The following is a 13,688-nucleotide window of genomic DNA, read 5'->3' on the forward strand; positions in this document are numbered from 1 at the left end:
ATCTTGAACTTTTCTGATTTCTGAGGCAATGTTGGAAAGTATTTATGTAAAAGAGCTAATTTTTCACTAATGACTTGATCCTCATTGATTTCCTCTTTCAAAGGTTCCTTTTGTAACTTTTATCTGAACCATAAAATTAGCAACTGATTACACATTTTCTGTTCAAAGATAGCTCAAAGCAAAACTGGGTTTAAAAAGATTGAGATCTTCCTCACTTTTTTTTTTTATATTTCCCTCATTTATAGGAACTTCTGACTCAGAAATACTAAAATTTCAAGAAAACGGTTCATCATGAGTGAGAATATAAAACAGTGGTCTTCTTCTTCTGTATTTACAGTTTTAACTTTTCTGCTTATTTGGGCAAAAAAAAAAACCTTTGTTGTCTGTTACTCCTTCATAAACCAGATATGTCAATAAGTGTATTCATATCAAAGTTTAGGTGTTGGTTGTACAAATTACCTACATAAATTTACTTAGGAGTACCTTTTTTTTTTTTAACGTTTATTTATTTTTGGGACAGAGAGAGACAGAACATGAATGGGGGAGGGGCAGAAAGAGAGGGAGACACAGAATCGGAAGCAGGCTCCAGGCTCTGAGCCATCAGCCCAGAGCCTGACGCGGGCCTCGAACTCAGGGACCACGAGATCGTGACCTGAGCTGAAGTCAGACACTTAACCGACTGAGCCACCCAGGCTCCCCTACTTAGGAGTGCCTTTTGTTAGAGTACTATTCATAGTGTGTTCTGAGAACGAACACTGATCTAAATATTACCATAAGTTTTGCAATAGACTGAGCTGATGGCTAAAATTTTGGGCTGGGGATGGTACTAATAACCCCAAATGGGATTTGTTAAAGACTGGTAAACTACCATGAGGATTCATTTCTCTGTGACCTCGGTGACCTTTGAAGGGCTGATGGCCCAAGTGACGGCTTTATTGTTGCTGTACACAATCTTTTATAACCAGACTCTTATGGGTTAGGTCATTCTAAGAATAAACAGGTTTCACATAATTGCTGCCAACCAAAACATTTAGTTCTGTGTTTCTTGTGCATTTTCTAGACGGGTCACAAGACCTTGTTGATAAGATTGCTAGCAAAACACAATTCCCATGTTTGTTGCTATCTGACTCGGGGTAGAAAAAGGGAGGTAGCATTACTGCCAACACCTGCAGACCACAGTCTTCAGGAATTAACTTTCTTAGCCTTGACAAGGCTTTTGTATGCCCTTGAAAGTGGGGGAATGGGAGGGAGAACCACCGGGTTGGCTTGAGTCAACAGGGAACGTTGCTCGACCCGGTCTCAGCCTGGCACCGGGGCCCGGCCCCCCACACTCAGGTAGTTACGGTCTCCAGATCTCAAACATTAAAATCAAGGTTTCTTCAGGGCTGTGCTCCTTTCTACTGTTTAGGGCAGAATCTGCTTCCATGATTCTAGTTTGTGGTTAAATTTGGTTCTTTCACACTGTAAGAATGAGATTCCTGTTCCCTCACGGATTATTAGCCTAGGATTCTGGTCAGCTTCCAGAGGCAATCCTCATTTTGTTAAATATAATCTATTGTCAAATTGGCTAACATACAGCGTATAAAGTGTGCTCTTGGTTTTGGGGGTAGCTTCCCATGGTTCATTGCTTGTACAACACCCAGTGCTTATCCCAACAAGGCCCTCCTCAATGCCCATCACCTATATCCCCCTCTACCCCACCCCCATCAACCCTCAGTTTGTTTTCTGTATTTAAGAGTCTCTTATGGTTTTCCTCCCTCCCTCTCTGTTTGTAACTTTTTTTTCCCCTTCCCTTCCCCCATGGTCTTCTGTTAAGTTTCTCAAGATCCACATATGAGTGAAAACCTATGATATCTGTCTTTCTCTGACTGACTTATTTCACTCAGTATAATACTCTTCAGTTCCATCCATGTTGCTGCACATGGCATGATTTCATTCTTTCTCAGTCAATCCTCATTTTCTAGTCTGGTACTCATTCCAGATTCAGATCCAGTAATGAAGGACTGAGTTCTCTAATTTCTTCCTTCCCACATCTTTATCATTCCAACCATTTCAAGTTTAAAGCACTACTACTGTGAGGTAATGTTTTGTGTCACCCTGATTCCCCTCAGGCCTTGAATGAAAATATGAAAATGTGTTTTTTACACCAAGTACAACTCTTAACCTTGCCAATGGACCAAGGAGTTATTTCAACTTTGGAAAGCATTCATCTTAGACATTCACATAGGTTATTGATAACACAACTGAAGATCATGCAATTTCTTTCACCAAATTTTGGAAAATATATGATATAAAGCATGCAACTGAAAACACTTCAGCTTCATACAATAAGTAAAAGGGAATTTATACATGAAGTACGGCAGAAACATTAACTGCACCGTTCAAAGAATTTTACAGGATTCAACTGAACGTAAAAGAAGTTATAAGAAGAAATACACGTGAGAATCTTAACACTATCCTCATTGAGAGACTCTGGATGTGCACCTAGAGAAATTTAGCAAAGATAAACTTACAGAAGTAAATAAAGGTAATTGTGACAAAAATAATAAAGATTCCCCAGAAAAATTGATGCTGGGCAAAACTTTACAATGAAGGAGCTCACAGTAATATTTCATGACATTGCAATTTCAAAAGATAAAATGTTGGAAACTGATGTAAGTTTAGAAAAGATTATTACAATTCATTAGGACTCACTATCATAAAATATGTGGCAAGAAAATGAAGGTAAGAACTGTGAAAGAGTAATAGCAAATTCGCAAAATTTTTGTTTTTTGTTTTTTGTTTTTTTGGTTTTTTGTTTTGTTTTGTTTTGCTTTGCTTTTTGATAAGAAGTAAAACACAAATTTCTCAAGGTTTCTAGTGTTTAAAGTGTAATAAATACTTTTTCATTTCTCCAACGTGTGAAAGCAATAGCAACAGAGTTTTAATTTGCAGAGGTCATGGAACAATCATAGTTTTTCCAGTTGGTTATGAAGATCGTTTGCACAGTTGCAGCTAGCATGGTTATTTTCCTCATTCCACACTGGTATGGAGTGATGCCTGCCTGCACATTCCCAACCCCTTTCTGCCATCCCTTCTGACATAATTGGCATAATTTTCATTTTTGTATATGCTATATGCACAGAATACATTGTTTCTATTTTTGTTTTAAACTACTGGTTATATTTTGGGGTATTTAGAAATAAGAAAAAGCGATTTTACTTCCATATTCCACTTTAGACACTTCATTTATTTGTGTAGATACAAGTTTTACTCCATATCATATTTCTGTGTGAAAAATGACCTTTAATATTTCTTATTCAATAGGGCTATTGATGATGAATTTTCTTAGTTTTTGTTTTTCTGAGGAAGTATTTTCACCTTTATTTTAAAACATATTTATATTGGAAACCGATTTCTGGCTTGACATTTTTTTCTTCTCACAACAGTGTAAACATGTCTTCTTACTTGTGTGGTTTCTGATGAGGGTCTGCTATAATTTTTATCCTTTTTCCTTTTGTAGGTAATTTGAATAGGTAATTTGTATAGGTAATTTCCTTTTATAGGTAAGCCTCCATCAAGGTTTTCTCTATGTCTTTGGTTTTCAAGAGTTTGTATATGATTTGTCTAGGTCTTGGGCTTTAGGTGTTTTGTGTTTTGTTTGTTCTGATATTTTTCCTGTTTGCTGTTCTCTGAGCTTCTTGTATCTGATTTGATGTCTGTCATTAGCTGGAAATGCTTAGCTATTATTCTTTAAGTAATTCTTTTGCCCTGTTTTCTCCCTTTTCCTCCTTCTGTGATTCCAATTTATGCATATGTTAGGTTGTTTGATTTTGTCTCACAACTCTTAGATCTATTGTTTGACTATTTTTACCTTTTTTTTTCTCTTTGCATTTTTTAATTTAATTAAAAATTATTTATTCCCCTCCTACAAATCAAAAGATTCTTTCCTGGATTCATTGTATAAATTGATTTACATAATGATGACATTCTTCATCTGTTAACTTTGTTTTTAATGTATACCAGTTCCATTTTATTTATTTATTTCACTTTTCTGCTAAAATTACCTGTACAATATTGCATGTCACCTATCTTTTCAATTAGAGATTTTTACACACCATAATTTATTATAGTATCATATTAACAAATATGATCATAGTTGTTTTAAATTCCTTGTATCATAATTTCACCATATTTATCATATCTGACTTTCTGGTGATGGCTTGGCCTTTTCAGACTGTGCTTCTCCTTCCCGTTTTGTATACTTTTTTGTGTGAAAATAAGACATTTTATGTAGGATGGTAGATAATAAGATGTTGTAGACTCTAAGTCTAAAGTTCTCTTTTGGCCGGCAAAAGAGTGGATGCAGGATTGAAAACGAGAGATGGCTAATGTCTGGGAAAAGACAAGAGCTCCGAATAAGGGTCCTTGCCCCATTTTTATTAGGATCAGAAGGCTTACAAACATGGCGATGGACGTCCACAAAGGCACAATGAACCTGTGAACATTAACTGGTGGACATGAGGGAAAGGGGGTCTTGAGGATATCTGTGGTTGGGGGTTTGGGTTAATACAAAACAAAATCCAGGTGCCGGGCAGTCGGGAGAAGGGTTGTTTACAGGGGACATGAGGCAGCATCTCTGTTTATCTAAGCCTAGGGGGTGAGACAGATAGGGGGAGTAACCTCAGGGTTGACAAGACACCTTTTCTTTCGTTAATCATCTCCGATCTGGGTTGCTTTGCCTGAAGCGCAGTCCATAGTTCAATTCACCAATTTACCTAACCTGAGCCTATTCTCCTATAAAAGCAGCTTTTTGCTATAGTACTAAATTTAGGGTGCTTCCACCCTGAAAATCTAATCTTGTTTATTTCATATACCTGCGTATTGGGCACCTTTGTGCCATACCTTTTTAGGCCTTTGCCTCTCCCTATTTTGGGGGCTCTTCACCCTCTCTCTTTTTTAGGGTGCATTTGCACCTCCTTAAACCTGGCACCTTTGTGCCTCCCTATTCTCAGGGTGTCTTTGCACCCTCCTATTCTTGGGGTGCCAATCTGGTTTACCCAAACTCGGGTGTGAGCATTTTATGATCTTGTATTTCTTTATGCCTTGTCAACCCATTGGTGTAAGCCCAGGGGATTCCTAAACTTATCCCCCATAATAAGATTTTTGTTTTTGTTTTGTAATGATTAGCGATGAACGTGTCCTTTCTTCTCCTAGGCTTTGGGTATTAAATCAGAATTTGAGCTTGGTTAAATTTTGTTGTTTTATTTGCTCCCCTGAGTGCACCACCTCTTCAAATTCTTCAGAAAATAACTTGTGCTGAAGAGAAACATACTTTGCAGGAGTATTTCTCAGTGTCTGCTTCTCTCTTGGCTTTGGATCCTAGCTTGTACAGCTCGCAGAGAGACTCTAGTAGTTCTCCTTGGCACTTGCGGCAAGGCGAGGTGTCAGTGGTTTGGACAGGCATTCTCTGACACTCTGATTAAGTCACTGCCTTAAGCAGGCATGGTGATACTGGGTTTTGAGAGTGTGGACTTCACAAACATCCTGTCCTTCCTTAAGCAGTAAAAGGAGCCTATCATCTGTTGCTGCCATCCTCCAGGAGTGGACCTGTTTTCCCCTTGTTCTCCTCCCCAAGCTGTAGCAGGTTTTCCCCAGTAACCTCAGAGAATTCTTTCTGTTGCTTCTCCTCTGCTCAGCCTCTTGATTCTTAAGGAGGCAGGGAAAATGGGTAAGGGTGGAGTTCCTGTGGGGGGTGGGTGTTTCTCTCACCCCAGGCACTGACTGGGGCAAGTGGCATTCTCAGGATGCTACCTACTTGAAAACCTGAAGGAAAATCCTGCAAATAGATGTGAGAGCCCCTATAGCTATGATCTCCAGCAGTTTCAGACTATCATACTAGTGTATAGCTGGCATTTTGCAATTTACTAAAAATTTCATGCTGAGGGCACCTCGGTTGCTCAGTCAGTTGAGCATCCAACTCTTGATTTGAGCTCAGGTCATGATTTCATGGTTCTGAGAAGAAGTCCTACATTGGGTCTCCGCTACCAGCATGGAGCCTGCTTGGGAAACTTTCTCCCTTTTTCTCTGTCCCTGAGAGCATGCTGTCTCTGTCCCTCTCTCAAAATAAATAAATGAACTCAAAATAAATAAATATATTCCACATATATATATATATCAGGATGAATCTTCTCTCACAATTACATGGTATTCTTTGAATCTTCTCCAGGTAATCAAATCCATAGATTCTGTTTTTTCCTGAACTGGACTGTTATTCTCATGATAGCAAGTTAGTCATTTGTCTTATACCCCCAAAGAGTCAAGAGTCATTATAATTTACAATTTCTCCAAGCAATTTCTCTTACAAATATGATAGAATGCTTGCTTTTGCTTTCTACATTACTAAGCTTGCATAGCTTTTTAAATGAAAACTAATATTCTTTTCAATTCCAAAACTGATTACTTTTTCCTATTTCTCAATCTAGTTTTGAACCATCAATAAGTAAAAATTAAATAAGGTAATTTAAACTTATTATCTTACCATGTGAGAATGTGAAACAGTAACAAACACCTAATGTTAAAGCATTACAGTTTGAATCAAGTGTAATCTAGTAGGAAAAATCATGGATTTTAAAGAGCAACTAAAACTACTTTTCAGTTTTCTCATAGGAATGATACAGTGGCATAATCCCAAATAGACATAGTTGGACTTTTAAAAGCATAAATTAAGAAAATAATTAGTAAAAATAATCTCTTCATTGGTTTGATATTACTAAATTATTAGTAAATATTAAAATTATTAAAGTAAAATACAATTATTAAAATTATTAAAGTAACATACAATTATTAAAATTATTAAAGTAACATACAATTTTGATCAGAAACCTAAATTTTTAGAATTTGTGCATTTCACTTAGTGTTTTTTATTCCTCTCATGACTTGGTAAGAAATAGGCTATAGTTCATATAAATAATACTTGAAATAATTTTAACATTTTATTTAATACCCGTTTTAAAATGCACCAGTTATCACTAAAAACTGAATGCTTTTAACAAATGAAAGAGGGATAGTTGAAAGTCAGTGTTCTTGAGAAGACACATTTCTCATTAAAGAATTCTGCAATCAGAAAATGCACATAATGTTACTGGTCCTGGTAAATCTGTAGTAAAAATAATGAATTAATCACTTAGTAATCTGGTATGAAGGGTGAGAAAAGTAGTGAAAATAACTATGATAATTAGCTAAGGGAAATATAAGATGAAAATAGATAAAATATGATATAAAACATGAGAAGAGAGGGTAAAAATGTCGAGCTTTATAATGCATTCAAATTTAAATTGTTATCAATTTAAAATATACTGTCATAAGTAAAGATTGTCATGTGTAAGCCTCATGGTAACCGCAAAGCAAAAACCTAGACTAGATATACCAAAGATGATGAGAAAGGAATTTACAAACGCCACTAAAGAAAGTCATCCAACCACACAGGAAGAAAGAAAAGAAGAGAAGAGTTGAACTACAAAACAGCCAGAGAACAGTTAACAAAAGAGTAATAATACATACCAATCAATAATTATTTTAAGTGTAGATGGTCTAAGGTCTCCAAGCAAAATACATAGAATGAATAAATAAAAAAATAAAGAAACATACAACAATGACAAAAACAAAACCCCTCCATAAGCAGACTACAAGAGAGTCACTATAGGTATAAGCACACACAGACTGAAGGTAAAGATAGGGAAAAATATGGTCCATGCAAATAGAAACCAAAAGAATGCTGGGGTAGCTATACTTACATAAGACAAAGTGTACTTTAAAACAAAGGCTATAATAAGAGAAAAAGAATGGCATTACTGATACAGTATGGAAGTTTCTCAAAAAGTTATAACTACCATATGATCTGGCAACACCACTTCTAATTACTTACCTGAAGAAAACAAAAACACTAAATTGGGAAAAAAAAATCTGCAGTGCCAAGTTCATTGCTATTTACAATAGCAAGCCTGGAAACAACCTAAATGTCTATCGATGAATGAATGGAAAAAGAAATTCTGGTATATATATGCAATGGGATACTATTCCCATAAAAAAAGAATAAAAAAAAGAATGAAATCTTGCCATTTGCAACAACATACATGGGCCTTCAGGTCATTATACTAAGTGAAATAAGTAAGGCAGAGAAAAACAAATACTTTATTGTTTTATTTATATGTGGAATTAAAAAATCAAGCAAGCAAGCAGGCAAACAAAAATTCATAGATAACAGAGAACAACGGATTGATAGTTGGCAGAAGCAGAAGGTGGAAGGTGGGTGAAATGGAGAAGGGGTCAAAAAGTATAAAATGCCAGTTGTAAAGTAAATAAGTTATGGGAATAAAATGTATAGCATTGTAAGTATAGTTAATATTATATGAAAAAAAGAAAATGCACACTGTTATTAAGAACCACACCTAAAATTTCCTGCAGTTTAGCTCCACAAAGTAAAAGGTTTTGGATTAAATAACATATATTTCTTTTTTGTTGAAGCAATACAAATAAAATAACTCCTGTATTCCTTCTAATTCATAAGAGTGGAATGAATCTTTTTTTCTTTGTTTATTTATTTTTGAGAGAGAGAGACAGAGCCTGAGTGGAGGAGGGGCAGAAAGGGAGGGAGATACAGAATCCAAAGCCAGCTCCAGGCTCTGAGCTGTCAGCACAGAGTCCAACTGGGCTCAAACTCACAGACCTTGAGATCATGACCTGACCTGAAATTGTAGGCTTAACTGACTGAGCCACCCAGGGGCCTTGATGAATGAATCTTAATCATCATTTCTCATGTAAATTAACATCAGAGAACCCTGAACATGTCTTACAGTTCAACAAATTTACATGTAAATACAGATATGAGTTTAGAAAAACAGCAACTCAAGGACTGTCCATTGCAAAAGACAGAAACTGCTTAATGATAAATTTGCATCTCTGTAATTAAAACAATTCTAACATATCAAAGTATTCTTCACTTAGCCTAAAATACCAATACAAACATTAAACAATGTGAAAGCAGGAATGAATAATTTTCAATCTCTTCTCCTTTATTGTTTCATCATGGTGTGTGTTATTTTTTTCCCCAACTTTCCATTATGCACACTTAAAATATATTTAACTATAAATCTGCTTGTCTCTTTCTAGGCTATAATTCATTGTGTGTACTTACAGCCTCAAAAAACTTCCTCCTGCTTGAGTTACAAACTTTCATTGGCAGAAATTAGAGAAAATAATTATTTTGCCTAATATGAAGATCATGTAAGTCTTCTGCTCTTCTGACTCCCTATAACTTCTGTTTTTGTTTATTTGTTTTACAGATTGTAAAAGTTATACTTAAATCCTAAAGTTTATTATCACTTCCCTTATTTGACAAATGAGAAGACTTTGGAGACTTAGTGATATTCTTCTATAATTATACAACTAATAGAAGTCTCAAAATTGTCAAAATACACTATATTCTCTCCTCTTTGACACCAAAAAGTGTAGTTGCAGTAACATTAGTGATCCCAGGAACTGAAACTGGGTGCATATTTTACTTATAGCTTCATACTGATAGTATTATATGATGATATATATCTTTGATTATACAATAAAGTTCCTACATGTATCATAAATGATAGAGATTAGCAGACATTTTAAAAAGATCTACTTTTTAGAATGGTTATAAAAGGACACTTTGATAATGTGAGGAAGATTTAATTGTACTGGTTCCCATCACTCTATTAGCCCACAATATCACAAAAATTATTGTTAAATTACTAGAGTACAGATTAAAGACAGTAGACTAAAGATGTAGAGAGATATGATGAATTTTTAAAAACCAAGCTTTTTAATGTATAAAAATTCTTATCTTCCCAGTTTGTTCATCACAAAAAATATTCGTTCTATATTTTATTCTCAAATATGCAATATATACTTTGAAATGGAAATAATACCTTGGGGTAAGTGATAATGAACTCCTTTCAATTACATTTTATGGTTATGACCTTTATTCTGACAATAATTTAACATTTTAATTAAATCTGAAGTCATTATCTTTTCTAAAAATTTGTCCTTCATCCCTCTTGATGTAATTTAATGAAGTAATTTTCCATCCCAATCTTCAATATCTGGTTATGAATCTTAATATCATTTTTCAATGAAATACTTCTCTGTTATTTATCTTAAGACAATCTTTGAATGACTGGAAAATTAAGAAATACTTTGACTTATCAAATAGTTGAATAATAAAAAGTTGTGGTAAATGTATATAATTAGTCCATAAGTGTAAATGTGTTTTAAACTGACCTGACATGCAAATAAATTATGTGCAAGTAAAATTCTTTAAACTTTATGACTCTAGAACTTCACATCATCTTAGAGAAAAAAAATGGTGAGAAAGAGAGAGAGAACGAGGGACCAAGAATCAGACTCTTTAACTATAGGGAACAAACTGATGGTGATGGCAGGGGAGGTGAGTGGGGGGGGAAGGGGGAAATAAGTGACTGGGATGAAAGAGTACACTTACCATGATGAGCACTGAGTAATGTATAGATTGCTGAATCAGTATATTATGTACCTGAAACTAATATAACACTACATGTATACACTAAAATTAAAACTAAAAGACTTAATAAAAATAATATCTAAGGTCAAAAAACTGAATTATTTGAAGTCTATAGCCTAAAAATGGAAATTTCTTTATTCATGTATTTACTTGAATTAATTACCCACTAGGTACAAGAGTACATTTTGTCAAAAAAAAAAAAAATTCATGGAAAAAAAATCTGTGACACTATGTATGAGTACTATAGTGGTTGTTTGGATTGTAGCATTCATGCTATAATGCAAAGATGTGCTTGAAAGTGTAACACTGAATAGAGACAGTAAAAAAAAAAAATCTTTATCTAGTCACATAATAGGGAAACCACAGAAAAACTCATGTCTTATTTTCTATTCTTTTACTTTCAACTTTATGCCCTATGTCCCCTGTACATAGCATAAGATTATTGATAATATATGGTAATGGATAAATTCGTAGGCTTTGTAGTTAAATGCTAGAACTTAAATTATTGCTTTACTGTCTTATAAAATTTACCTTTTTCCTACCAGTTTTCTCTCTATAACTTTAGACATATATTAATATAATTCACATTAATATATTAAAGGTGAAAAGTATATGATTATCTAAAAAAATAGAAATATATTTATTATAAATCAAAATCTATTTGAGATTAAAATTAAAAAATTATCAAATACTATCTTATTAAAAAAACCCGACGGGGCGCCTGGGTGGCGCAGTCGGTTAAGCGTCCGACTTCAGCCAGGTCACGATCTCGCGGTCCGTGAGTTCGAGCCCCGCGTCAGGCTCTGGGCTGATGGCTTAGAGCCTGGAGCCTGTTTCCGATTCTGTGTCTCCCTCTCTCTCTGACCCTCCCCTGTTCATGCTCTGTCTCTCTCTGTCCCAAAAATAAATAAACGTTGAAAAAAAAAAAAAAATTTTTTTTTTTTTTTTTTAAAACCCGAAAGCTAATATCATACATTATGCTGAAATAGGACAACCATATCACTTAAAATCAGGAATGAGATTAGAATGCCTGCTATCTCCAATTTTATTAAATAATGTGTTGAAGGAACTAATCAAAGAAATAGGACAGAAAAAGAATTTGAATATATTTAAGGATACACAACACATATTCCAAGCAATCCTTTTCTTCAAGATAAGATCATTTAAAGACATTATTCAAATATTAGATTGCATCATATTCTCTATTTAAAAGCAATATTTTAAAAGTAGAATCCATTATAATAGAGATAGTTTAATAAATTGTTTGACAATATCAACAGTTATTTCTTACGTAGTGGTCTGGGTGAAAACTTTGGAGTAGTTTTAAGAGATCATGGAGACATTATGGTGGGTTTGCTGTAGAAGACCACTGGCCTTGTGTGTTTGGCTATATGTGAGGGTCCACACAAATGGCTAAGCATATTGTACACAAAGATTCTTGATGTTCTTGAACAAATTCCTAAAAATGCAGCATATCAAGAGTATACAAAACAGATTATGAATGAGAAACTGAACATGGTTAAATGGAATCAGATGTTAAGAGATTAGAAGACCATCTTCAGGGTGGCCAATTAGGAGAGGTGATTCTTCAGGCTGAAAATGAACTAAGTCTGGCAAGAAAAATGATTCAGTGGAAATTTTAACTGGAAGAGCCTCCTGCCAACCAATGGCAATGGCCAATATAATAATCATTAAATGACTAGTGTGTTCATGGGAAACAGATGCAATTAAATGTACTTTTATGTTAAAGATGTTTCTATATTATTGACAACTTATAATCAAGAAAACTAATGCAGAAAATATTTAGGAAACTTAATATTGATAAGTATGGTAATGGGGACTTGTAAATCCAATTTTGATGTGTAAAGCATTAATTTATTTAAAAATAGAGAGATCATGGAATAAAAGGAATAGAGAAAGTAACAGTAACTCATAAGACAGCAGAGTTTTCAAGCAAAAGAGAACACTTATTTTTGCTTTATCTTGTTTGGTTTGCTCTATGCTTATGGAAAAGACATAGATTTAAACATATTTTAATTAATTTGAGAGAGAGAGAGAGCAGGGGAGAAGGGCAGAGGGAGGGAGAGAGAATCTCAGTCTCCATACTCAGCATAGAGCCCAACGTGGGTTCCATCCCACAACCCTGAGAGCATGACCTGAAGCTAAAATCAAGAGTCAGATGCTCAACCAACTGAGCCACCCAGTAACCACTAGAAATGATGTAGTCTTGAATGAAAAACTTTTAGTGTAGAAAAGACAAGGGAGAGTTGGTAGAATGATGTTCTGAAGTAGAGAAGCAGAATGGACCCCACTGCACAAGTAAATGAATTGGTTTCATATAGGATAGTGGAAAGTGCATCTCTGCTCAAAGTGGAAAGGAAAAACACGTACTGAGAATTTGTGGTAGGACATTAGGTGAAAAAGCCCTTAATGATTACATCAATTTCCTCAGTAAAGAAGGAAATGAGATTATCTTCTGAGACTAGTAATGCAGCTGTTTGGCAGCTTTAAGGACCCACTAAATGTCTGTGGAAATAAGATAAAGGTGAAATTTTCAGCATGATTTTTACCTTATCTCTGTCCATATTCTATATTCAGGTTATGAATTATGGTTCAAAACAGTGATACTGGGTATGAGAAGAACTGCCCAGGTTTGTGTACTGCTGTCATTTATAAGAAAAAAAAAAAAGTATTCTCTGGTTTACATTTAGATATTGGTCCTGAGAAAGAAAGAAGAACCAAGAATAATACCAGAGTCATTATCTTGGACTCAAGGACAAATCAACTAATATAACTAGAAAATTGGGTGGAGAGGTTTGTGCAGGGGTTGGGGATGAAGAAAACCAATTCTATCAGCTTTGGCTTTTTGTGTGAGATTTTATTTTGTGAATAGAGTAAAAACGTTCAGTTGCTTATAGGATATAAATGTTTGGAGTTTAATAAATCCTTGTAGGGGTGCCTGGGTGGCTCACTCGGTTGAGCGACCAACTTTGGTTCAGGTCAAGATCTCATGATTCATTAGTTCAAGTCCCACGTCAATCTCTGCACTGCCAGTGTGGAGCCTGATTAAGGTTCTCTCTCTCCCCCTCCACCCCCCCCCTTCTCTCTTAAAATAAATAAGTAAACTTAAAAAAAA

General features: G+C 34.9%; 1 pseudogene; it reads left to right on the forward strand.

The window, feature by feature from the left end:
- The first annotated feature begins 10,960 nt into the window (after positions 1-10,960).
- On the forward strand, positions 10,961-12,237 carry LOC123583117 (annotated as a pseudogene).
- The last annotated feature ends 1,451 nt before the right edge of the window (positions 12,238-13,688 follow it).

The sequence above is a fragment of the Leopardus geoffroyi genome, chromosome B1 (genome assembly GCF_018350155.1).
Source record: "Leopardus geoffroyi isolate Oge1 chromosome B1, O.geoffroyi_Oge1_pat1.0, whole genome shotgun sequence".
In the NCBI taxonomy this organism is placed as follows: domain Eukaryota; kingdom Metazoa; phylum Chordata; class Mammalia; order Carnivora; family Felidae; genus Leopardus; species Leopardus geoffroyi.